The sequence below is a fragment of the Periplaneta americana genome, chromosome 6 (genome assembly GCF_040183065.1).
Source record: "Periplaneta americana isolate PAMFEO1 chromosome 6, P.americana_PAMFEO1_priV1, whole genome shotgun sequence".
Lineage (NCBI taxonomy): Eukaryota > Metazoa > Arthropoda > Insecta > Blattodea > Blattidae > Periplaneta > Periplaneta americana.
In genome coordinates this window covers 16,977,369-17,003,529 of record NC_091122.1, presented here as the reverse complement: position 1 = coordinate 17,003,529, position 26,161 = coordinate 16,977,369, and the positions used below count along the sequence as shown (strand labels likewise).

Sequence of the window (26,161 nt, the reverse complement as noted above, 5' to 3'; positions counted from 1 at the left end):
CTCTATGCGACATCACAGAAACGTAACCATGTCAATCAGGTAGGGTAAAGTTGCCTAATGCCGTGATACACCTAATTCCGAGATACATTTTTTCACTGAATATCGCGGGATTGGGTATCTTGCTAGGAAGTTCACTGATGTCTCAAAAGTAGGTGAAATATGCACTCTTACGAGAAAGATGTCTGGCGCTACGATCGAACGGCAAATCATTGACTGACATTCTGTTAAAAAAGTATCACGGAATTAGGGGTGTCACGACATTAGGTAACTTTACCCTACTATCATCGTGTGGTAGATGAAAGAAACTCACTGTCCGATATTACCCGATGTCCGATACTACCCGACTCTCCCCTAGATCTATTGTGCTGACCCTCAAGTTAGGCGAATTACCAACCCACACTGGCTGACTACACTAAGGTTCGCTGTGTACCCAGGTTTCGAGAAGACAAGTCCACTCGTCCCTAGGCCAGCCCCCTCCGTGCGTCGACAGTCGGCGTGCGGAAATGTTATGGAATGATGACGAAATGGAGAAACGTTGCACTGGTAGATGCCTAATATGGAGAAACGAGAGATCCCGAGAGAAAAAAACCCAAATGCGACCTTTTCTACCACAAGTATCACTATGGACCAACGTAATAAAATATTGTATTTTACATGTTTTTTTTTATGAAAAAGTCCACTGGTTTAGGTTATATGAGTGTGCGAAGGGATTTTAGATTATTACAACTTTAGTGTGCCACATGTTGAGAAAGGTTGAAAAACGTTGCTGTACAGTGCAGACCTTTCTTTGAAAGCATTTCCCCTTAACTGAAAAAATGAAGCTCTCATTATGTCGCTGCTATTCTTCAATGTTATTCGAGAAATAACGGACTTTATTATGTGCATGTAGGCCTACTAATATTTTAGAAGTGTCGTTTTGACATAAAATTACATACAGAAATCTGTTTCGTGCGTCAGATGGACAGACTTAATAAAGGAAGTGCAATGTGATGACAAAACGCGGTGCTGACCGTGTGACGGGTGTTGCAGACTCGTCCAGGCGGAAACAAATGCGAAGCGGAAGGAAGGAGAAACAGAGACGCGGCGGCACAAATAAATTAATTGGGATTCACAGGACAAGAACTACACAACTCACAGGACACTCAGTTCAACTCCACCATGGATGAAAAATATTGCAGCACATTAATATAATATAATATAATATAATATAATATAATATAATATAATATAATATAATATAATATAATATAATATAATACAATATAATATAATATAATATAATATAATATAATATAATATAATATAATATAATATAATAAACAGAACTGCACGCATTGTATTCTTCACCTGACATAATTAGTAACATTAAATCAGACGTTTGAGATGGGCAGGGCATGTAGCACATATGGGCGAATCCAGAAATGCATATAGAGTGTTAGTTGGGAAGCCGGTGGGAAAAAAGACCTTTAGGGAGGCCGAGACGTAGATGGGAAGATAATATTAAAATGGATTTCAGGGAAGTGGGATATGATGATAGAGACTGGATTAATCTTGCACAGGATAGGGGCCAATGGCGAGCTTATGTGAGGGCGGCAATGAACATTCGGGTTCCTTTATAATATAATATAATATAATATAATATAATATAATATAATATAATATAATATAATACAATATAATATAATACATTATATTATAATATAATATAGTATAATATCATATAATATAACATAACATAATGTAGTATAACATAACATAACATAATATAATATAATATAGTATAATATAATATAATATAATATAATATAATATAATATAATATAATATGATACATTATATTATAATATAATACAGTATAATATCATATAATATAACATAACATAATATAATATAATATAATATAATATAATATTAGTATAACATAATATAATATAATATAATATAATATAATATAATATAATATAATATAATATAATATAATATAATATAATATAATATAACATAATATAATACATTATATTATAATATAATACAGTATAATATCATATAATATAACATAACATAACATAACATAACATAAGATAATATAATATGATATAATATAATATAATATAATATAATATAATATAATATAATATAATATAATATAATATAATATAATATGATATAATATACTTACTTACTTATTGGCTTTTAAGGAACCCGGAGGTTCATTGCCGCCCTCACATAAGCCCACCATTGATCCCTATCCTGAGCAAGATTAATCCAGTCTCTACCATCATATCCCACCTCCCTCAAATCCATTTTAATATTATCTTCCCATCTACGTCTCGGCCTCCCCAAAGGTCTTTTTCCCACCGGCCTCCCAACTAACACTCTATATGCATTTCTGGATTCTATAATATAATATAATATAATATAATATAATATAATATAATATAATATAATATAATATAATATAATATAATATGAAGAGGAAGTGTTACAAATCTTAAATAGAGATACAAATATGAAATAGTGTGATAAACGACCTGAAATGAGTTGTATTCTAGCAGAAGCCTACCAAGTTACTACGCACTTATACTCGCTTTCGCGGGAATCTGTTAGTTTGCAGTTAGAAGCTGAAATGTTGAAAGTTATCTTATCATTATTGCGTTTTCCAGGTAAGTGAAAATTTTGGCAGTGTGTTCTTTTCTTGAATGTAACATTGTTATTCCTCAGTGTTAGAAATATTGAAGATTGATATATTATATTCTTAGAGATAAATGATCTAAGTTTATATCAATACATGTTTAACTGATATCGTTTTTAAATTATTATATATTTTGAGGTTATGACAACATCACAAATATGAAATACTAGTATTATTAGTATTCCATCTTTATACCCTGATTTTCTGTTTCGTTACTAGTGTTGGCACCTGTAGGAGGAGAGAAAACACCTCCAATAAACTTAGAAAACAGTGGAATGGAAAGGAAATGCAAGAGAAAAGACGTGAGAGACGATTTCATCTGGATTCAGTATTACGGTTGGGAAAACACGTAATAAACATGTAAATTACACGTAAAATACGTACAGGTAATTTACTCGCCCAACCCTGATTATAACACATAATCCATCAAGAGAGAAAGACAAACCTCACTGAGATGCAAAGAGCTTCTGTGTGATTTGTAATCAAAATGTACTCAAGCCATGTTCATCCTATTAGGGGAGAGGACGATATTTCTTAAAACTTTTTTCTTATTTGGTGTAAAATATTATTTTTTTTGTATGTAGAGACTTCATGGCTATAGTAACTCAACCAAATATATATATGGGGGATAGAGTTGAAAAAAATGTACCAAATGCAGGATTTTACTAAAACCGATATATCTTAGCCATTTTTAAAGAAAAATTCAAACAGTTTATTACAATTTACTTGAAAAAGCATGCTCTACAAACTGTCTGTAACAGAATTTTGATATTAGTCCCTACATTTCTAAAATAAAGAATTAAAAATTTAATGACACTTTTTCATTTTCTTTCTTGCAAACAGACCGATATATTTTTAAAATGAAATCAATTAGAAACTTTTGTTACAGAGAAACTTTTCCTAATAGTCTAAGGAATATGTGTTCTAAATGTCATGCATGTATCTTTAATAGTTCAGAAATTATATCGATTTTTGTCTGGTAATGTAGCAAAAAAAAAAAAATTAAGTTCCGGAAACAACAATCAAAGGGCGGTGTGATTTAAAAATCCAGAGCGCAAGAAGTTTAAAAATAGCGTCTCAACGTCCGATAAGGGCACAAATACCCACAAAATGTTATACAATGTATTTGTATGTATGTATGTATTTATTTACACTGCAAGTGGGCATGCACCCGGTGGCAGTGGTATACGCAATATAAACAATACACAATAAAGAAATGATAAGCAATACACAATAAATTTACAATACACAATAGGCCTACAATTTTATACACAATACAATAAGAATACACAATATAATTTAACATAATAATAATAAAACATAAATAAAATACCTAATTTTACATTACAACCTACATTATTATGTATAGGCCCTACATAAGTTTCAATAGTCTTTCACTTTACTCTCATCTCATTCCCTGTAGTGGCACTATGACTCATTTCACAGACACTTTAGGACACATTTCACTGACACACTATAACACATTTCACTGACACTTTAGAACACATTTCATTGACGCTATAAATTATCACTGATCGGAACTATTCACTGCACTATAAAACCATAACTTCACTGACTCACCTCGCTTCACTGATACAACAGTTCAAATAAGTCAAATAATTACACCCTTATGCATTCTGTACTTATAAACAGAACTACATTTAAACTAAACATTTCTAGTCTAAGACCCTCTTACACGCCATTTTTAAATAATTTACAATTCAAACCAAGGAAGTAACTCGTTAGGCTAAATAAATACATGTCACCTTAAAAAATTAAATGTTAAATGTCGCCTTAATTTTAATTTGCACTTTATACACAACATTTTAAATTATTCTTGAATCTCCGTAAGGAAGGACAGCCCTCAAAGACCGCTGCAAGTAGGTCATTCCAATCATTTATATCACAGAGTATTTTAAACATTTTTTTTTTAATTTACTCATTTTTTCACCAAAAAATACCGTCCTCTCCCCTTAAGGCACTATTTTCTGCCATTTACTTCTACCACTACCTCCCCGTCATTCCAACATTGTGTCTAAATAGTCTCTATAGGTTAAAGGGGCGTAAAATAAAGAATTACCTAGCCTCCACACGTTCTGGTAGCTTTACGATCCCTTCAAATCCTTTGAGGCAAGATCGTGCGCTCACCTCAAATCCTGCCCGCATCCCAGGGGGAGATATCAGACGAAGACAGATTTATAATGAACACTTAGTCCACTGCTGCACGACGCAGTCGTGGCGAAAAGTTTGGTGCAAGTTCTCGATTACTTGAGGGACTTTAGGGACCCGACCTCTTTGAGACACACCGGGTCATTGTTACCATGGAAATTACTCGCTGCAATCTAATTACCGGCTCTCCATTCCCCGGTAATTGTCCGGGTGGGACAGCGATACACGGATTTAGCGCGTACAAACCGTTTGACTTTCTTTTGTTCCTTTGACGCTGAGTTCTAGATATTATACGTGAGTCGTTGCCATGGAGACGATGTTACAACTCACGTAGAGACAGTTTGCTCATTGGAAATAGGAGTCGTGCTATTAAGTTGCTCATGCAAGCTCTCAAATGTTTGACATGAACACTGTACAGGGTGTTTCAGAAGTGATCCATAATTGCAAATGATGGGATTCTGGACAAGAGCTCAGGCACGTGAAACCTTGTGTTTAGAAAGAAATATATTTTATGCAAACAAAATATTTTTACGACTATTTCGTTTATATGACGTCATTCCATTTTCGACCAATGAAGTGTGATGAAATTTTGAATTCCAACCAATCACAGTCACACTTTGCGATAATTTTTGCAGCTAGATTTATCGTTATCAATTTATCGCATGGTCGTTTTTTGTTTAGTCGTTGTCGCCAACTGTTTCCCCGTAAATTGATGATCATGAATACATTAAGATGCAACTACACGGTTAAACTGTTCTTTCAACTTTAAAAGCAATGAATGCAAGATTGATATTTAATATTAATTGATATATTTACGCAATGAAGACGACGTTCAAAACGGCGCACCATGTAGACATAAAATCTTCATGCATCTTGATTGAACGAACCTTTTAAACTTGATTCTTTCAATATTCTTCCCAGATTGCAATCATACGCGATTGGAATATTGAACTGTGTAGATGCAGCTTTAGTTCCGTTACACACTACAGCGAGAATGCGTTTGTCGAGCTATAAAAAATGCTTTCGTGTAGCACTGATTGTAACGGTCGAAATAAGACACAGCTGACATTGGTCCTGCTCCCACAGGTAACATAACTTATAAGTAGCCTATAAAATTTGTATTTTGTGAATGAAATGAAACAATTAATAGAAAGTCAAATGTTCAAATTTATGTAACATCATCGCATATCAAACCCAATGACCTCGCATAGTAATAATAAGGTCTTTTCATCAAACTGCCTTCCGTATGGCGTAATAAAATTCGTGTTTTAATTAGACCTATCTTTACAGACATGACTTCACTGTGTAGCAACATGTCTCGCTGTGAATACATAAGCATTGATATATAGCTGTCCCCACTGTTACTGTTAAATTAAATTATGATTTCAGCAGATAATGAAAATGTATTTATGTTATAATAATAATAGAAAAATGCAGTAGTCTACATGTAATTAACATTGTTAAACCTGTATTTCGCAATTGGCATTACTGAAGAATAACATTCAATTTCTTTATTGCAGTAATCGATATTAATCTATTTCGACTTCACAATGTCTAAATAGGTTAAGTATTAATAAATATACAATTATTAACATTTTGTGATCGAATTTTAGTGATATATTATTTACATTTTTATTTTATTCAAGAAATAGTCCTAATAAATGCCACTCGAGGTTTGAGATTTCCCAGATAAATCTCAGACCTCTCGTGACATTACTACAGATAATTATTATGCGAGTTATGACGTCATCATGTGCTTTTTAAATTACACTCTACAGTTCTTTTAATATGACCTGAGAGAACATATTTTATGTAATATTTCATTTGTTTTATATAGAATCATTACTATGGTAACAATTTAATTGTTGTTATGATGTACCGAAGTACATATGATATTTCCGTGCAGAAATTCTGGGTTACCATATGATGAAGGATGAATAGAACAGAGAAAAATTCTCTTCGACACCGGCACTCGAACACGGGTTTTCAGCTCTACGTGCTGACGCTTTATACATTAAGCCACACCGAATTCCAGTTCCGATGCCGGATCGAATTCCCTCAGTTTAAGTTCTACCTCTCGGTTTTTCCTTTGGTGGCCTATCCTCATGTACTGTGTCACATCCTTCATCATATGGTAACGCAGAATTTCTGCACGGAAATACCATAATAATATGATATGCATAAGCAATCACTTAGTGATTCATTGCGGCGCTCATCCCGTCGGATCCCGGCCACTTAGTCACTCGTAATGAGTGCACCTCTGTACATAGTGTATTGGACATTATGCCACTGTCTCATATTCTGTGACACACTACATGAGGGTAGGCCACCAAAGGGAAAACTGAGGAGTAGAACTTAAACTGAGGGGATTCGATCCGACATCGGAACTGGAATCCGGTGCAGCTTAGTGGCTAAAGCATCAGCACGTAGAGCTGAAAACCCGGGTTCGAGTCCCGGTGCCGGAGACAATTTTTCTCTGTTCCATCCGTCCTTCGTCATATAATTTAATTGTTGATACATTTTGTTAGTTATTGTGTTATGAAAGTAATTTTATTGACGAAATTAAGATAAAACAAGAATGTTAGTAACAGAAAATTATCTTTTTATGTCTCTGACGTGTCCATATTCTCTGAATTTCGCTTCTCTTTTACTCACAATTGACAGGGAAATAGGTGGCCGATTTTATGAGTTTCGTTAAATAGTGTGTTACTTTTTTATATACATCTTCTGTTAACAAATCCTATTATAATAGTATCTCAATTCCCTCATCTTCTGTTACGAACATCTTGTTTTATGTTGATTTCATCAATAAAACTTCTTCCGTAACACAGGGACTAACAAAATGCATGACAAAAATAAAATTGTTACCATAGTAACCATAACCATTACGTTTCTGTATATATATATAAAAAACTAAATATTACGTAACAAAACTTAACTATTACACCAACTTATATCATACCCAGTTTTTTTTAAATATGACTTGGAATATTACGTAACAAAACTTAACTATTACACCAACTTATATCATACCCAGTTTTTTTTAAATATGACTTGGAAAACTACATCTCAGAAATTCAAAACATATTATATATATTTTTTTGTCGCAATATCCATATTTATAAACGTAAAATAAGATAGTATACTCCGTACAATGAAAAAAAAATAATCTCTGTATATAAAAAAAAAATTCCCCGAAATTAAAAATATGAGTTTAACAATAAATTTTACAATTTGAACAATACAGTATATAAAACTAAATACAAATACAAATATTTACATACGGAATACTAAATGAATTTTACAAGAGAAAGAGTTCATCCAAAGGGCTGGACTCGGGAAGAGTACCAACGCTCTTTTAGACGATATTAAATTATAGGGCGGCATTTAAAAATGTTAGGCAAAATATTTTGTTTTCAAAAATATTTCTTTCCAAATACAAAGTTTGACGTATCAAAGCTTTTGGTCAAACATTTCTTCATTAAATTTTAACTGCAATTATGAGTTACTTTTTAAACACCTTGTATGCATATGGCACATGATTTGATAGGAATTTCAATGTCAATTTCATGGTTCGTAGGGAAGAAATTTTTTCCACCCCTGTCGTAAAACATTATGCTAAACGGAGAACCCTTATCTCGTTATAGCTCCCCGTTAGCAGGGAAGGTTCCCCGACTTTCTTCTCGGGTCTTTGTTTGGCTGATTGCTTTCTTTGATATGTTCGATTTCCTCCCCTGCTGTTAAATTGCTATTTAGAATTGCTTCAGACTGCGTTAGATCAAGGCAGAGGGCGACCTATGTCGAAACTCCGACGAAAACCGCACGATCCTGAATAACACTCCGTTTTCTTTTACGTTTAAATCACCGTTTTTCTTTATTATAAACGACAAGCGCTAAAAACTTATTTGCGAGGCAAAAAGTATGAGCACCTTTAATGATTGTATATTCGGTTGTTTAACTACGCTGTTTCAATTACGTGATTATTTAACGTCAAAGGCGGTGATAGCGAGATGATTCCGAGGATACACTACGAACATTCACAATAGATTTGCAGAAACCTTAGAAAAAGAACACAATCAAATAATCAATCAAACGGGTTTTGATCTCTCGTCCAAGGAACTCCGGTGGTGGTTTTGATGTTAATTATAAGTTAATCTTGGGTTGCGCCAAGTTTCCTGAATTTGAGCCCATTCTGTGAATAGTTAAGGCCCATTCACAATGAAAAATAAACGAAACATAAGCATTAACTTGAGAATGAAAACGTTACCGCAAAATAAAAAAGTAATACCATCAAAACCCTTTCACAATGAATATTAAGCGTAACATAAGCATTAACTTAAGAATGTAAACGTTACCGTAAAATAAAAGTCATACCATCAAGGCCCATTCACAATGAAAATTAAGCGTAACATAAGCGTTAACTTAAGAATGTAAACGTTTCCGTAAAATAAAAAGTACTACCATCAAGGCTCATTCACAATGAAAATTAAGCGTAAGATAAGCGTTAAATTAGGAATGTAAACGTTACCGTAAAATAAAAAAGTCATACCATCAAGGCTCATTCACAATGAAAATTAAGCGTAATATAAGCGTTAACTTAAGAATGTAAACGTTACCGTAAAATAAAAAAGTCATACCATCAAGGCCCATTCACAATGAAAATTAAGCGTAACATAAGCGTTAACTTAAGAATGTAAACGTTTCCGTAAAATAAAAAGTACTACCATCAAGGCTCATTCACAATGAAAATTAAGTGTAAGATAAGCGTTAAATTAGGAATGTAAACGTTACCGTAAAATAAAAAAGTCATACCATCAAGGCTCATTCACAATGAAAATTAAGCGTAACATAAGCGTTAACTTAAGAATGTAAACGTCACCATAAAATAAAAAAGTAATACCATCAAGGCCCATTCACAATGAAAATTAAGCGTAACATAAGCGTTAACTTAAGAATGTAAACGTTTCCGTAAAATAAAAAGTACTACCATCAAGGCTCATTCACAATGAAAATTAAGCGTAACATAAGCGTTAACTTAAGAATGTAAACGTTACCGTAAAATAAAAAAGTCATACCATCAAGGCTCATTCACAATGAAAATTAAGCGTAACATAAGCGTTAACTTAAGAATGTAAACGTCACCATAAAATAAAAAAGTAATACCATCAAGGCCCATTCACAATGAAAATTAAGCGTAACATAAGCGTTAACTTAAGAATGTAAACGTTTCCGTAAAATAAAAAGTACTACCATCAAGGCTCATTCACAATGCAAATTAAGTGTAAGATAAGCGTTAAATTAGGAATGTAAACGTTACCGTAAAATAAAAAAGTCATACCATCAAGGCTCATTCACAATGAAAATTAAGCGTAACATAAGCGTTAACTTAAGAATGTAAACGTTACCGTAAAATAAAAAAGTCATACCATCAAGGCCCATTCACAATGAAAATTAAGCGTAACATAAGCGTTAACTTAAGAATGTAAACGTTACCGTAAAATAAAAAAGTCATACCATCAAGGCTCATTCACAATGAAAATTAAGCGTAACATAAGCGTTAACTTAAGAATGTAAACGTTACCGTAAAATAAAAAAGTCATACCATCAAGGCTCATTCACAATGAAAATTAAGCGTAACATAAGCGTTAACTTAAGAATGTAAACGTCACCATAAAATAAAAAAGTAATACCATCAAGGCCCATTCACAATGAAAATTAAGCGTAACATAAGCGTTAACTTAAGAATGTAAACGTTTCCGTAAAATAAAAAGTACTACCATCAAGGCTCATTCACAATGCAAATTAAGTGTAAGATAAGCGTTAAATTAGGAATGTAAACGTTACCGTAAAATAAAAAAGTCATACCATCAAGGCTCATTCACAATGAAAATTAAGCGTAACATAAGCGTTAACTTAAGAATGTAAACGTTACCGTAAAATAAAAAAGTCATACCATCAAGGCTCATTCACAATGAAAATTAAGCGTAACATAAGCGTTAACTTAAGAATGTAAACGTTACCGTAAAATAAAAAAGTCATACCATCAAGGCTCATTCACAATGAAAATTAAGCGTAACATAAGCGTTAACTTAAGAATGTAAACGTTACCGTAAAATAAAAAAGTCATACCATCAAGGCCCATTCACAATGAAAATTAAGCGTAACATAAACGTTAACTTAAGAATGTAAACGTCACCATAAAATAAAAAAGTAATACCATCAAGGCCCATTCACAATGAAAATTAAGCGTAACATAAGCGTTAACTTAAGAATGTAAACGTTACCGTAAAATAAAAAAGTCATACCATCAAGGCTCATTCACAATGAAAATTAAGCGTAACATAAGCGTTAACTTAAGAATGTAAACGTTACCGTAAAATAAAAAAGTCATACCATCAAGGCTCATTCACAATGAAAATTAAGCGTAACATAAGCGTTAACTTAAGAATGTAAACGTTACCGTAAAATAAAAAAGTCATACCATCAAGGCCCATTCACAATGAAAATTAAGCGTAACATAAGCGTTAACTTAAGAATGTAAACGTCACCATAAAATAAAAAAGTCATACCATCAAGGCCCATTCACAATGAAAATTAAGCGTAACATAAGCGTTAACTTAAGAATGTAAACGTTACCGTAAAATAAAAGCGTTTATGTAAATGTTAGAGTCATTAATCCTCAACACAGTTTGGGAACCCTAAATTCTTCTTCTCAACATCCTAGATGGTACATGCATTAATGTAATTATCGTGCAATTATTACTCAAGAGTTGGCTGTGATCTCAAGGGCCCAGCTTGAAGTTTGGCTTTTAGCCTCACCGTCTTTGCATACATATGAGGTGTTAATGGCGTAGGCTATGGCTCACGAACGACGTCCTACACCAAATTCTGAATGTATGGACTACGAAGTGCAGAAACCTGTAAGACCACAATTTGCAGACTATAACCTCACGAGAAAGTTACAGTTTGCAGATTTCAAATTAGCAGCCGCTTAATATTGTAGACACGAAACTTGGACCGGAGTTGCCCCTGTAGAAAGAGGGACGGAATATAGATAGGAACAGCCCGGGTTCAAGACCAAAAGGTTCAGAGTTCCTTTCTACAGTAGTACCGTGATACGAAAAGCATAGAAACTCAACCTCTCTCCCTCCCACTTCCCTCAGACAGACAGACAGACAGACAGCCAGCCAGATAGATAAATTTTATTTCAGTAGGTTATTTTACGACGCTTTATCAACAGCTTAGGTTATTTAGCGTCTGAATGAGATGAAGGTGATAATGCCGGTGAAATGAGTCCGGGGTCCAGCACCGAAAGTTACCCAGCATTAGCTCATATTGGGTTGAGGAAAAACCCCTGAAAAAACCTCAACCAGGTAACTTGCCCCGACCGGGAATCGAACCCGGACCACCTGGTTTCGCGGCCAGACGTGCTAACCGTTACTCCACAGGTGTGGACGATAGATAGATAGATAGATAGATAGATAGATAGATAGATAGATAGATAGACAGATAGACAGACAGACAGGTGGACAGACAGACAGATAGATAGATAGATAGATAGATAGATAGATAGATAGATAGATAGATAGATAGATAGATAGATAGATAGATAGATAGATAGATAGATGGATGGATGGATGGATGGATGGATGGATGGATGGATGGATGGATGGATGGATGGATGGATGGATGGATGGATGGATAGCTAGATGGATAGATAGATAGATAGATAGGTAGGTAGATAGATAGATAGATAGATAGATAGATAGATAGATAGATAGATAGATAGATAGATAGATAGATAGATAGATAGATAGATAGATAGATAGATAGATAGATAGATAGATAGATAGATAGATAGATAGATAGATAGATAGATAGATAGATAGATAGATAGATAGATAGATAGATAGATAGATAGATAGATAGATAGATAGATAGATAGATAGATAGATAGATAGATAGATAGATAGATAGATAGATAGATAGATAGATAGATAGATAGATAGATAGATAGATAGATAGATAGATAGATAGATAGATAGATAGATAGATAGATAGATAGATAGATAGATAGATAGATAGATAGATAGATAGATAGATAGATAGATAGATAGATAGATAGATAGATAGATAGATAGATAGATAGATAGATAGGTAGATAGATAGGATAGGTAGATAGATAGATAGATAGATAGATAGATAGATAGATAGATAGATAGATAGATAGATAGATAGATAGATAGATAGATAGATAGATAGATAGATAGATAGATAGATAGATAGATAGATAGATAGATAGATAGATAGATAGATAGATAGATAGATAGATAGATAGATAGATAGATAGATAATTAGGACGGACGGACAGACAGATACATTTTTAAGTGCATTACACAGATCAACCAAATATATTAAGCTATACTACAGTGTGTTTTCTTACGTACCGTACCGCGTCCCTCAAAGCCCTCGCACCGTACTCCGATTTGAATAGGTGGCTCCTGAGTTCGCTACTGAAAGATCATTCGCCGGACTTGCGCCTCGTGTCATTACATTAGTAGCCACCCCCGCCGCCCCTTCCTTGCTACATTTACCTTCCAACCACAACGCCCTTACTTTAAAATGATACCGTTAACTTTTTATCCCTGAAGATCCTAGCATGCACACCATTACACTAATGAAATAATCGACGTACAGTCCGAACAGCAAGTAATTGCATTCGGCATCAATTTGCCAAACAAACTTGGGTTTCAATTTAGTGATGCTAGGTTATGGAATGGTTCCGAGATAATGAAGCTAACGAGTATGTGGTACACATCGGAATCGATGGATACTGGGTCAAATGTCGTAGAACAGAGGAACTCCATTTCAATAACAATTCATATTAATACTTCGAATACCCTCTTGTGCTTTCTTGATTATGGATAAAATCCGACCATTAATTTAGGAAAAATCGATGTAAACATGACAAGCGTACAGACAGATGACATTTCCAAAACCACTTTCGAAAACATGTATTTCCGCGATGATCTTGAAATATATTTTATTGCAATTTTCAATACATTATATAATGAAGAAGCAACAATACATAATAATACTTACTAACTGGCTTTTAAGGAACCCGGAGGTTCATTGCCGCCCTCACATAAGCCCGACATTGGTCCCTATCCTGAGTAAGATTAATCCAGCCTCTGTCATCATATCCCACCTCCCTCAAATCCATTTTAATATTATCTTCCCATCTACGTCTCGGCCTCCCCAAAGGTCTTTTTCCCTCCGAACTTCCAACTAACACTCTATATGCATTTCTGGATTCGCTTATACGTGCTACATGCCCTGCCCATCTCAAACGTCTGGATTTAATGTTCCTAATTATGTCAGGTGAAGAATACAATGCGTGCAGTTCTGTTTAAACATAATAATAATAATAATAATAATAATAATAATAATAATAATAATAGTAATAAAAATCATAATACTACTACTACTACTACTAATAATAATAATAATAATAATAATAATACTAATAATAATAATAATAATAATAATAATAATAATAATAATAATAATAGTAGAAATATAAACGTGCCACACAAGAAAATCATCTTCCAGACACAGAGGATAATTTAATTTAAGAATAAATTGCGATTTTATGAGGTCCCATTGTTGTAAAATAATTTTATAACATACGGTACAGATTTTTTCAAAAGTAATGCATAATTTCAATCGAAATGAAAAGAGATAAATAATCTCTGATTCACGTTCTGGCTGAACGTACAGATACGGAAATAAAATTTGGAACTCCTTTGTAAGTTTCGCTTACAACACACTGCGAAAATAAAATTGTAGTACGTCATCAAGGACACACTATTGTTTTTATAACACATTTTCTGAAAGGGCTTATTCTTTGCACTAGTTCATTTGTTTTAAACAGAATCACTATGATTATGGTTACTATGGTAACCATTTAATTGTTGATACATGTTCTTGTGTTATGAAAGCTGTACTATTGATGAAATCAGCTTAAAACCAGATGTTGTTAAAAGAAAATGAGAGATTTGAATTCCTGATGATGATAGCGTTTGGTGACAGAAGATGTACACAACAAGAGGTATACACACATTTTAAGGAAACTCATCCAGTCGATTATTTATTCCTCAGTCAACTGTGAGTAGAATAGAAGCGAAATTCAGAGAACTTGAATTGAAACGTTCGATCAAAGTCGTTTCCCATCAACTCCTGCAAGGGTTAGACTTTATAACGGTGAAGTCCACACCTGTGGAGTAACGGTCAGCGTGTCTGGCTGTGAAACCAGGTGGCCCGGGTTCGAATCCCGGTCGGGGCAAGTTACCTGGTTGAGGTTTTTTCCGGGGTTTTCTCTCAACCCAATACGAGCAAATGCTGGGTAACTTTCGGTGCTGGACCCCGGACTCATTTCACCGGCATTATCACCTTCATATCATTCAGACGCTAAATAACCTAGATGTTGATACAGCGTCGTAAAATAACACAATAAAATAACGGTGATATTATTTAGTACTGTGCAATATTCTTCAGGTAGATTCATTCATTCTTCATTCATTCATTTTTTTTATTCCATATATCTTACTGAGCAATGAAGCTTTAAGATGTGGAACAAGTAAAAAATTTTACAATATTACAATTACAATTTTTACAAATATTTTTGGTTTTACAATTTAGTAATTTTCTACAATTTTTACAATTTTGTGCAATTTTTTACAATATTTTGGCGAGATTTAGTGAGGTGAGGTCCGAGGATTCGCCAAAATATTACCCGGCATTTGCCTTTTGGTTGGGGAAAATCTCGGAAAAACCCAACCAGGTAATCAAATCAAAGGGGTTGATGCCAAGGACTCGCCATAGACTCGCCATAGACCATCCGGCTTCAGTCCCACGGCTGCTTTCGAGATATCCAATGTAGATTATATTTCACAGATAGAAGAATGTGGTTTCTCTTTGACCATTAGCAAAACGTCAAGTTTGAAATCTTATCAGCGGACGATCTACAAGATATCTTTCGCGTGTCTGGCATGTCCATGTTCCCTGAATTTCGATTCTATTCCACTCACAGTTTGCTAAGAAATAGGTGACCAATTTTAATGAGTTTTTTTAAAGTGTGCACATATTTCGTGTACATCTGTCATTAAACCTTACCCTCATTTTCTGTTAAGAATAACTTGATTTATGTCGATTTCATCAATAAGACTCCTTTCATAATTCAAAACTATCAAAATATAGTTATTAAATAGTTACCATGGTAACATAACCATAGTGCTTCTGTATAAAACAAATGAAGTATTGCATGAAAATAATATCCTCTTTCAGTTTAAATAAAAAAGCTAAAAGTGTAAATTAAAATTAGTCTCGAAGGCGTCACAACTCGTCCAACAGTCACAAAAATATTTTTATGCTCGACCATGCCGAAATGTAGTAATTATACACCTGGTAGCAGTCCTTTAATGCATGTCATTAAAGTACACCTATTCATTAAAGTTCAGGTTTTCGATTATTCTCGGATATGCAATCGAAAGACAACTATCGAAAGGTCACGGAGGCTGGAAATCCAATACTGTCGCAGAAGGTTATGTTCTGTTACTATAATAATTAGCGTTAATTGTAAATAATTCCGATATTACATATTTAGTACATTTATAATATTATATTATATTTCTCTTTGTAATAATTAATCAGTTACATAACAATTAGTTTTGCCTCACAAAATTCCAAGTTACAATATTACACAGGTTGTTTAGTGAACTGTTCGAATACAGGTTTGGACCGAAGATGCCAATGAGATGAAAACGTATGCAAAGAAATTCAGATTAAAAACAAATTATTACATGTTATAATATTAATACCTTTACTTAACGTATCTTACTTCAGTCCAGTGGCGGCCGGTGAGGCATTCTGGTGGTGGTGCCAAAAATGAAAAAAAGGTCTTACGCAAATTACCCTAGCGAAACTGATAATCGCAGCTCACGTTTGCATTATGTTAAATAAAACACATTAATTAAACCAGCTATTTTACCAGATGTACAGTTAATAATGCATCTAGTAACAGTTACAATAACATTTCCGAAACTAATAACGAAATTTACAGATACAGATAATGCAAAACTTTCACAGTATTGTTAGTCAAATACAAATAAATTTTATAATTAATAAAATTGCTGGCAAAAACACACGAGATAAACAGTGATATAGATAATAAACGAACACGTTTGCATTTCATTTAAGAGGCCGATGAATCCAAGGCAGCGGCCTGAATAACACATGTTCATGTCCTGCACAGATCTCATGTATCGTTAACAAAAGCATCAATACTATAGCAACAGTGTAGCGATATTTAGTTGCCGCAAAATAAAACAAATATTACACAACATTAACAAACAGTGTTACATAATATGACAAAATATTTATCTTTCTAAAAGAACCATGACTATCTCTGCGTTCAATATAGTTAAACGGATAATACTTTACACATTCAAATCCAAGTTATGTGCATTAGTTTTGAATTGGCAACATTACATTAACATTTGGCGCGGAACTTTAACTTGTGTTTTCGTGCAAGTCTGCGGTTGATGATTTCTGCCATCTAGCGAAATCTCTGCATTACTGTGCTCTAGCGGGCGGAATATTAACTACTGAGTCAAACTGAATTCGGCTCAAAGTCTGCCATAAGAAACGTATATAAACTAGAATCAGTAGCCTTTTGTACAGTGTTATATGGGCGTAAGCAGTGCCACACAGATGTGGCTCCAAAGTTCGGAAAAACGCTGCAAGAGTGCGTCCCGATCTGTGCGCGCGCTCGTTCAGATGAAATACGAATAAAAGTGTAGAAATAAACTATTACAACTGCTTTTTATGATATTATTTTTTGTTTATTTAATTGGCGGTGCCATGGCACACTGGCACTACCCCAAAAGCCGCCCCTGCTTCAGTCACTTCATAGTATAATTAATAATAATATTAGATGGAACTAATATAATTTTCTTCATCATGTATTCGTTTTCGAATGACATTCTATTTAAATATGTAGGCCATTAGCAACAAAACTAAAGGATGCGAAATACTCTCTACAGCTCTACACGAAATAATATTCAAATAAATTCAATTTGTCGTCTCGTTTTTCAATGTCGAATTCAATTTCAAGGTTATATCAAGGCCAATGTTTATCTTACTCTCTAGATTATATCAAGGTCGTCGACATTAGTTTCCTGGAAAAAAATCAATACTTTCGCGTCTGCGCACATCTCACAATTCATGAGGTAGGCTATTGCACTCACTCACATAACAATAACATGAATACTTATGAATAATTTCAAGTTAGAAATATGGTCGAGCATAAAAAGTCGTATGAAACTTGCCTATAATCGTAATTAAGACGCTCGTATGAAAATTATGAAACTCGCTTGCGGTCGTTTGATAAACATCCTCGCGTCTTAATTACTACCATTATAGACTCGTTGCATAATGTACTATTGTCCGTAATCTTTTCATTCAAATTTAATTTGGAATTATGCGTTACTTTTGAAAAAACTCTGTATAAAGAATAATAATAAGAAAGAGGTACTGTATTGTCAAAGACGTAATTTATAAATAATGAAAACGTCAAAAACTTTAATCCGCGATGCAGCTTCGTTACCATGGAAACATATGAATAGAAAATAACTTATGTGTGAATAAAAAGGTACAATGTTATGAGAATTGGAAAGCAAGAATATCTTTGTGTTTCTGCTGGTAATTGCGGGACAAAGAGGAGCAGGGTAGGGCGCGCGAAGAGAGTTTACTCTCGGAACCTTGTGCTGACACCTCAAGAACCACACCCACGGGCACCAACTCCACGACAGGAAGCCGATTGCGTGTAAAAACGTCTCAAACACACCCATAACCTTAAAACAATAAAAATCTGGAGATTTATTGCTGACAGGTTTGTTATGCAGCCAGATTAATGCGAAGTGAAACAACAACACGATATTACGAGGACACTGCCTGCAGTTCACTTCCGTCACAACAGCTGACGTCGAGTACAGTCTGGGATCGAACTCCGCACCTTTGAAATAGAATGATGAAGAGGAAACGAGAGACAAAAGAGTAAGAGAGGAAGAGAGAGGAAGAAAAAGGAAGAGATGGAGAAAATAAAGAGACAAGAAAGACGTTAGAAAAGAAGAGAGAGGAATTAAGATGGGAAAAAGAAAAGGAAGAGATGGAGAAAATAAAGAGACAAGAAGGACGTTAGAAAAGAAGAGAGAGGAATTAAGATGGGGAAAAAGAAAAGGAAGAGATGGGGAAAACAAAGAGACAAGAAGGACGTTAGAAAAGAAGAGAGAGGAATTAAGATGGGAAAATGAAAAGGAAGAGATGGGAAAACAAAGAGACAAGAAGGACGTTAGAAAAGAAGAGAGAGGAATTAAGATGGGGAAAAAGAAAAGGAAGAGATGGAGAAAACAAAGAGACAAGAAGGACGTTAGAAAAGAAGAGGGAAGAATTAAGATGGGAAAAAGAAAAGGAAGAGATGGAGAAAACAAAGAGACAAGAAGGACGTTAGAAAAGAAGAGAGAGGAATTAAGATGGGAAAAAGAAAAGGAAGAGATGGAGAAAACAAAGAGACAAGAAGGACGTTAGAAAAGAAGAGAGAGGAATTAAGATGGGAAAAAGAAAAGGAAGAGATGGAGAAAACAAAGAGACAAGAAGGACGTTAGAAAAGAAGAGAGAGAATTAAGATGGGAAAAAGAAAAGGAAGAGATGGAGAAAACAAAGAGACAAGAAGGACGTTAGAAAAGAAGAGAGAGAATTAAGATGGGAAAAAGAAAAGGATGAGATGGAGAAAACAAAGAGACAAGAAGGACGTTAGAAAAGAAGAGAGAGGAATTAAGATAGGAAAAAGAAAAGGAAAAGATGGAGAAAATAGAGAGACAAGAAGAACGTTAGAAAAGAAGAGAGAGGAATTAAGATGGGAAAAATAGAGAGGAATAGAAAGAGAAAAAGAGAAAAGAGATAGACGGGTATGTTGAATGGTATGGTCTTTTGGTATATATCTTTCAGAAGTTTCATCAGAGTTTGTCATTTTCTTGTACGAACGAGACCAATAGTCTTTGAAAGATAGGATTTCATCAGTCGACACCTGATGAACGGAGAAGCACTGATTCTACTTACCTTCACCATGATTTGTGTTTATTGTTCAGGAATATGGATTCGGTCAGCTTTCCTCAAAGGTCTCTCGATTGAACCAAAATCGCGGTCACAAGGAAGAATAGAACGTACACGCATAGGGAGTAGTGGCTGACTGCAAACTGCACGCATTTTAGAGCAGAAACACTGAATGTTTGGGCTTTTGAGGGGTTTCTGCACAAAACTCGATATTCAAAGCAATGAAACGGGTGTATAATCAACGATCATATAATGGATTTCTGCACTAAACGAAGCGTATATATATAAACAGTATGAATCTAAACCTAACTCCATTTTGCCTATTTTGTTCGTTAGGGGATTTGAGATGGGGAGAACTTGTAGCACGTAAGGGTGAATCCAGAAATTCATATAGAGTGTTAGTTGGGAGGCCGAAGGGAAAAATACCTTTGGGGAGGGCCAGACGTAGATGGGAGGATGATATTAAAATTGATTTGAAGGTGATGGGATATGATGCTAGGGACTGGATTAATCTTGCTCAGGATAGGGACCGATGGCGGGCTTATCTGAGGGCGACAATGAACCTCCGTGTTCTATAAAAGTCATAAGTAAATAAGAAGGTTTCTGAAATAAACGATTCAAATAAAAAAAGAACTCGATTAATTTTTTGAATCTTAATGAAAAATAAACTCCATTTAGGAATGTGTATGCAACCGGATCTAAGAAAGATGTTCTTAGTTGATCCACCGGCGTCTTGGTCGTCCATTCTCTCTACGACTTGTTGGAGTATAGTTTAGAGCTAATTTTGGTAACCTGGTCCATTCCATACTTTGTAGACAACGGTAATCTTTCCATTTATGCCGACATCTCTTAATATCCTCAGTTACGCAAGGTACCTTAAGTTTCTATGTAAACTGCGGTCTACATAAGCACAGAAAAACAATATGCTGGCTATAAATTGGAAGAAAACATACATTTCCTGCCGGTTAATACAGTTTTGCACGAATATCTAACAACCACCACAAGTATTTGTTGTGAATGAGGCATGGGTCTCATTAAAGAACTCTTGTAAGCTATCCGAGGCGTTACGGTATCCTAGCAACAGCATTAAACTGCGAAGACAAGCAAGAATCGCGCCAGGCGACAGTTGCAAAGATACCGAGTAACTATAGGCCTACAACATGCACATTCAGTTTTTTTTATCTCTCTCATTTTATGAACATTGCTGAATTTTGTGACGCCAATGTGACAGATTGTCAGTTTCTAACGTCGAGAACTTGTCAATAATTCAGTAAACAGTTCTCCTTGGCTTGTCTCGGCCTAATTGTCATCCATTTTTCCACTAAGCAGATTCCACTAAGCTAGTACGTTGGTATAATCAATATACAGAAGGCTCTGGTGACCAGTGAGGTTAAGATATCAACAAGATAGTACCTGACACTATGTACAGTCTTAGAAACAATTGATGGAGTACAGATATTTTCAAAGTCCCTGAAAGCTATATGTAACCTATTTCCTTTTATTAATATATATATATATATATATATATATATATATATATATATATATATATATATATATAATTTGAACTGGTAATGGAAATTACGGGAAAACGGCTGGACGGATTTTAATAAATGACCTCTAAATTTGAAGCTTGGCATCCAAGGATTTTCAGAAAAATAGTAACTTTCAGTGAAGCGTTAGTTTTTCTATATAATTTTCCTGTTTTCCAAAATCCATCTTTTATCAGTTTTGAGAACTAACTGCAGTTCAGTAAAAAAACAAAACACACACTACAATAAACAAGCTATTACACGAAGGCCATGACCTGCAGGATCGCTGACATATTTAGAGCTCAAATTGAATTGGTTATTAAAAACTTCAAGACATACTAAAAATAATTTACAGGTCTGATTCTGCGATGTGTAATTTTCTGAGTACAGTTGTGTATTGGATATTAAAATCTATAAAACTTTAGGTGGTTTGACTACATTATTGCCATTAGAAATGAAATATTATTATAGTTAATGCCATGATGTGATTATTTTTCATTAAATATACATATTAATGTTATATTGATGATATGAAAGTGGAACGTTTTGGGGTTATGTAAGTAAACGTAGAGAATATCTTAAATTAGATCTTCATTTCTATAATTTACTGAGTGGCGGCTATATAGTAGCCTATAACTACAAAACGTAGGTAAGATAATAATATTGTTATTAAAAATCAAATATTTTTATAGTTATTAATCAAGTGGGGTTGGTCTTTTCAAGATATTTAATGGCGGTGTGGTGTAGATATTTATATGCGTCATTGTCTTCAGTACTGGCTCGAGAGAGCGCAAAAATGACAGTTCCTAAAAATAAATGATAAAATAAAAAGCCTACAAAATTATCTAGTCTCCCGACCATTTCAGCAACATCTCTTAGCAAGATAAAATGATTTTACCCTCTACATTTCTAGCTCTACATTTCAAGCTATACCAAGATGCTATGTCTATTGTTCGAAAACATAGCAAACCTGACATTTTTAACCTTCACCTACAATCCACAATGACCTGAAATAGCTACTGCTTTACTCCCATATGAAAAACCCACTGATCGTCCTGACATTGTTACTTGCGTTTTCGCGTCGAAACTCAAACACTGAAGGTGGATAGGTTCAAGAAAAAGTATTTGGCATAAAAAAAACCATTTAGAGGGAGTATGTTTCATTATTATGGAAGCAAATAACTTTCAAAATGTCTGGTATTATTTATTGAAAATAAATCTGAAAATTTTTAATTGAACGTCTAATGAACTTAATTTACAGCATTTGCTGCACAAGCCACTAGTATTCTGTTTAATCGTCACACTGTTTAGAGATGTAGGCTATATTAATATATATTTGTTTATTTTCATTCTTCAAGTCGAGCCAAGTATTAACCCACAGGTATTGGGTATAAGTTGTTTCACTTAAAAAAAAATTGAATGCAGACATGTAACATGTATAATAATTAGCGACGTTATTAAAAAGAAATAAAATCCCTACGTGACTTGAAATTGAACCCGGGCCTCCGACGTCGCAAGCCAGTATGCTACTGATTGCTCCACCGGAGTGAACGCTATAGAGAGGCACGAAAAGAGAATAAAGGCTGGTTCACAATAAACTGGGAACGGAAACGACAACGAGAACGAGAACGAGAACGGAAATATTGTTAAAATAAATGTATCTAAATGTGAGCATTCACAATGGTAGTTAATTGTGAATGTTCACATTTAAATAAATTTATTTTAACAGCATTTCCGATCTCGTTCACGTTGTTGTTTCCGTTCCCGATTTATTGTGAACCAGCCTTTACAGCCGACCGACTTGAACTCAAAGGAGACAGCACACATACAAATTTACTGGTGTGAATCGCTCTTTAATACGTAAACTTTTTCACCACCAAGAGTCGCGCCATCAATTTTTTCCAAGACTTTACGTTTTTTACAAGATAAAATTAATTAATATCTACCTCTTTCGTTAACAATTCTCAAAAAGAGAAATTTTCGAATTAACATTGATATTTGTCTTCCATTCATTACACAGCTCCCGATGTTTCTCAAGGATCATTCTTAGACACTACTCTATACTGCCTATAAATGTCAGAGAGCGTATATTAGAGATGAACAACGATCGAGAAAGCAAGACTAACAGCGCCCGGAAAGCCGAAAACGCGCACGACAATGTCCTATACGTCGCGTCTTTGACGTAAAGACTGCTTGTGTGTGTTTCGCGACGCCGAGATTGATCACTCCCGAAGTCCCGAACGTCAAGCAGCCTTGAATCGCCACAGTTGTTTATACCTGACTGAACTTTTATCTACTTTGGCAACTGTTACATATGTATAAACAATCAAGTAGCCTATTTGAAACATGATCTCTTTCTTTCAGTGTATAATAATCCGTTCCCCAGTCTTTATTTAATTACTAGGTCCTTATTAAAAGGCTAGGAATTTTCTTTTCATATGTTTGAGATCAAGTGTGCAATCTCAAGTAAAAGGATATTAATGTTATATTTTACGTTTCTTAAAAATGCAAATTTATTTGAGATTTTTTTTTTTTCTATTTAGGCTATATAACTATTGGTAATATCATATAATAGAACCAGAACATTTTGATAACTAAGAAACTGCTCTGTTTTGTCTTTTTGTCTCATTTAAACATTTATAATGTTATTTATATTGTGACAGCCACAGCGAGACTCGATCACGCGTCCCGCAAGAAGACAGGTCGCGCGGGAGTCGACACGGGCTCCACGGAGCACTGTGGGGCGGCGCGCGGCGTGGAGAGGAGAGGAGAGACGGCGGCACACTGTTCCGCGCAGAGAGGGGAAGTAATGCGCCTGCGACTGAGGGAAGAAATCCAGAGAGTTCGAGAGGCGCCATCTTCTCGACATCTGTAGATTGATCGCGAAATCGTACTCTCTGGAAACAATGGTTTGGTTATAAAGAGGAGACGCAAGTGAGCTGAGCAGTTAGTTAGTTGTTGCAGTCGTTGCTAGTATTTGGACAGCAAGCCAGTTAGTCTTGTGTAGCAGTGAAGCCAGATTCGAGACCGGAGTTCGACTTGAGTGTGTCGGCAGCTGTGTGAGCATCCTGGCCAATGGACTGTCGCCAGAAGTCCGGAGTTCGAGTGCAGTGGACCGCAGTTGGGGGGACCTGAGTTCGAAGTTCAGTGGACTGTCTCTGAAGGTCTGGAGTTCGAGATACTGTGAACTTGAGTGACTGAACTAGAAGAACTAGCCAAGGCAAACGAACTGAGAACTGACAGTTTTGTGTTGTAAATAGTGCTTTGTGAACATTAGTTAAGATTAGCAGTACATTGTTGTTCTCAATAATCCAAGTGAATTGTCATTGTCGTCTGTGGAGTGCAATAACGAATACTGTGTAGCTGTGTGGAGTGGAAATCCCATTGTTGACGGGAGTGTTTACATTCAATTATAGAAAGTGATTATTGTTGTTTTGAATAAAAGTTACATTTTTGTTTTGTATAAAAGTTACAATATCAATTATGTATGTTATTCAAAGTTACGAAATGTTTCCACGCCGACAAAATGCAATTTCGAGAATGATGAGCGAGACTCGAAGCGCACGAGAATGACGAGACGAGACTCGAAAGACAAATGCAACGAACACAGCGAGCGAGAGCTGCAGTTAGTTTTGTTCATCTCTAGAGTATACCTATTTCAAACCAGACTTTAAATTCTTATATATGCTAATGATACTAGAGTTTCTCATAAGAGCCATAGTGATATAAATGTTGTTACATGAATTCTAGGTTAGAATTATATAAATTGTGGCGTATTTCAGTTGATCCTGAAAAATGTGAAGCAATTTTATTCAGTGAATGCAGAAAACTGATGAAGAAATAGGAGGAACAAACGAATTTGAATGATATACAAGGAGATAAGAAAGAAGGGAAAGCACAATGGGAAAAATAAAAGAGAAAAGGTCAAGAGACAGGAAGATTTGATATAAAAATAAAAATAGACAAAACAAAAGTAACAAGAAGAAATAGAAGTGCAAAATGAAAGATAATTAAAAACAGAATGACGTGAATATGTTAGGAGAAAATCCACGAACGATTAGGGAAAACACGGGAATTTTACTGGAAGCAAGTAAAGAGATAGGTTTGGAAGTAAATCCCGAAAAGGCAAATATATGATTATGTCTCGTGACTAGAATATTGTACGAAATGGAAATATAAAAATTGGAAATTTATCTTTTGAAGAGGTGGAGGAGTTCAATATCTTGGAGCAACAGTAACAAATATAAATGACACTCGGGAGGAAATTAAACGCAGAATAAATAGGGGAAATGCCTGTTATTATTCAGTTGAGAAGCTTTTATCATCCAGTCTGCTGTCAAAAAATCTGAAAGTTAGAATTGATAAAACAGTTATATTACCGGTTGTTCTTTATGGTTGTGAAATTTGGACTCTCACTTTGAGAGAGGAACATAGTTTAAGGGTGTTTGAGAATAAAATGCTTAAGAAAATATTTAGGGCTGAAAGGGATGAAGTTACAGGAGAATGGAGAAAGTTACACAACACAGAACTGCACGCATTGTATTCTTCACCTGACATAATTAGGAACATTAAATCCAGACGTTTGAGATGGGCAGGG

At 34.7% G+C, this 26,161-nt stretch overlaps 1 protein-coding gene across 3 annotated transcripts in view; it reads right to left on the bottom strand.

Annotated features, from left to right (window-relative positions):
• Window positions 1-26,161, bottom strand: part of Epac (Exchange protein directly activated by cAMP) — a 643,268-nt gene that overhangs the window by 71,028 nt on the left and 546,079 nt on the right. The window lies entirely within an intron of this gene.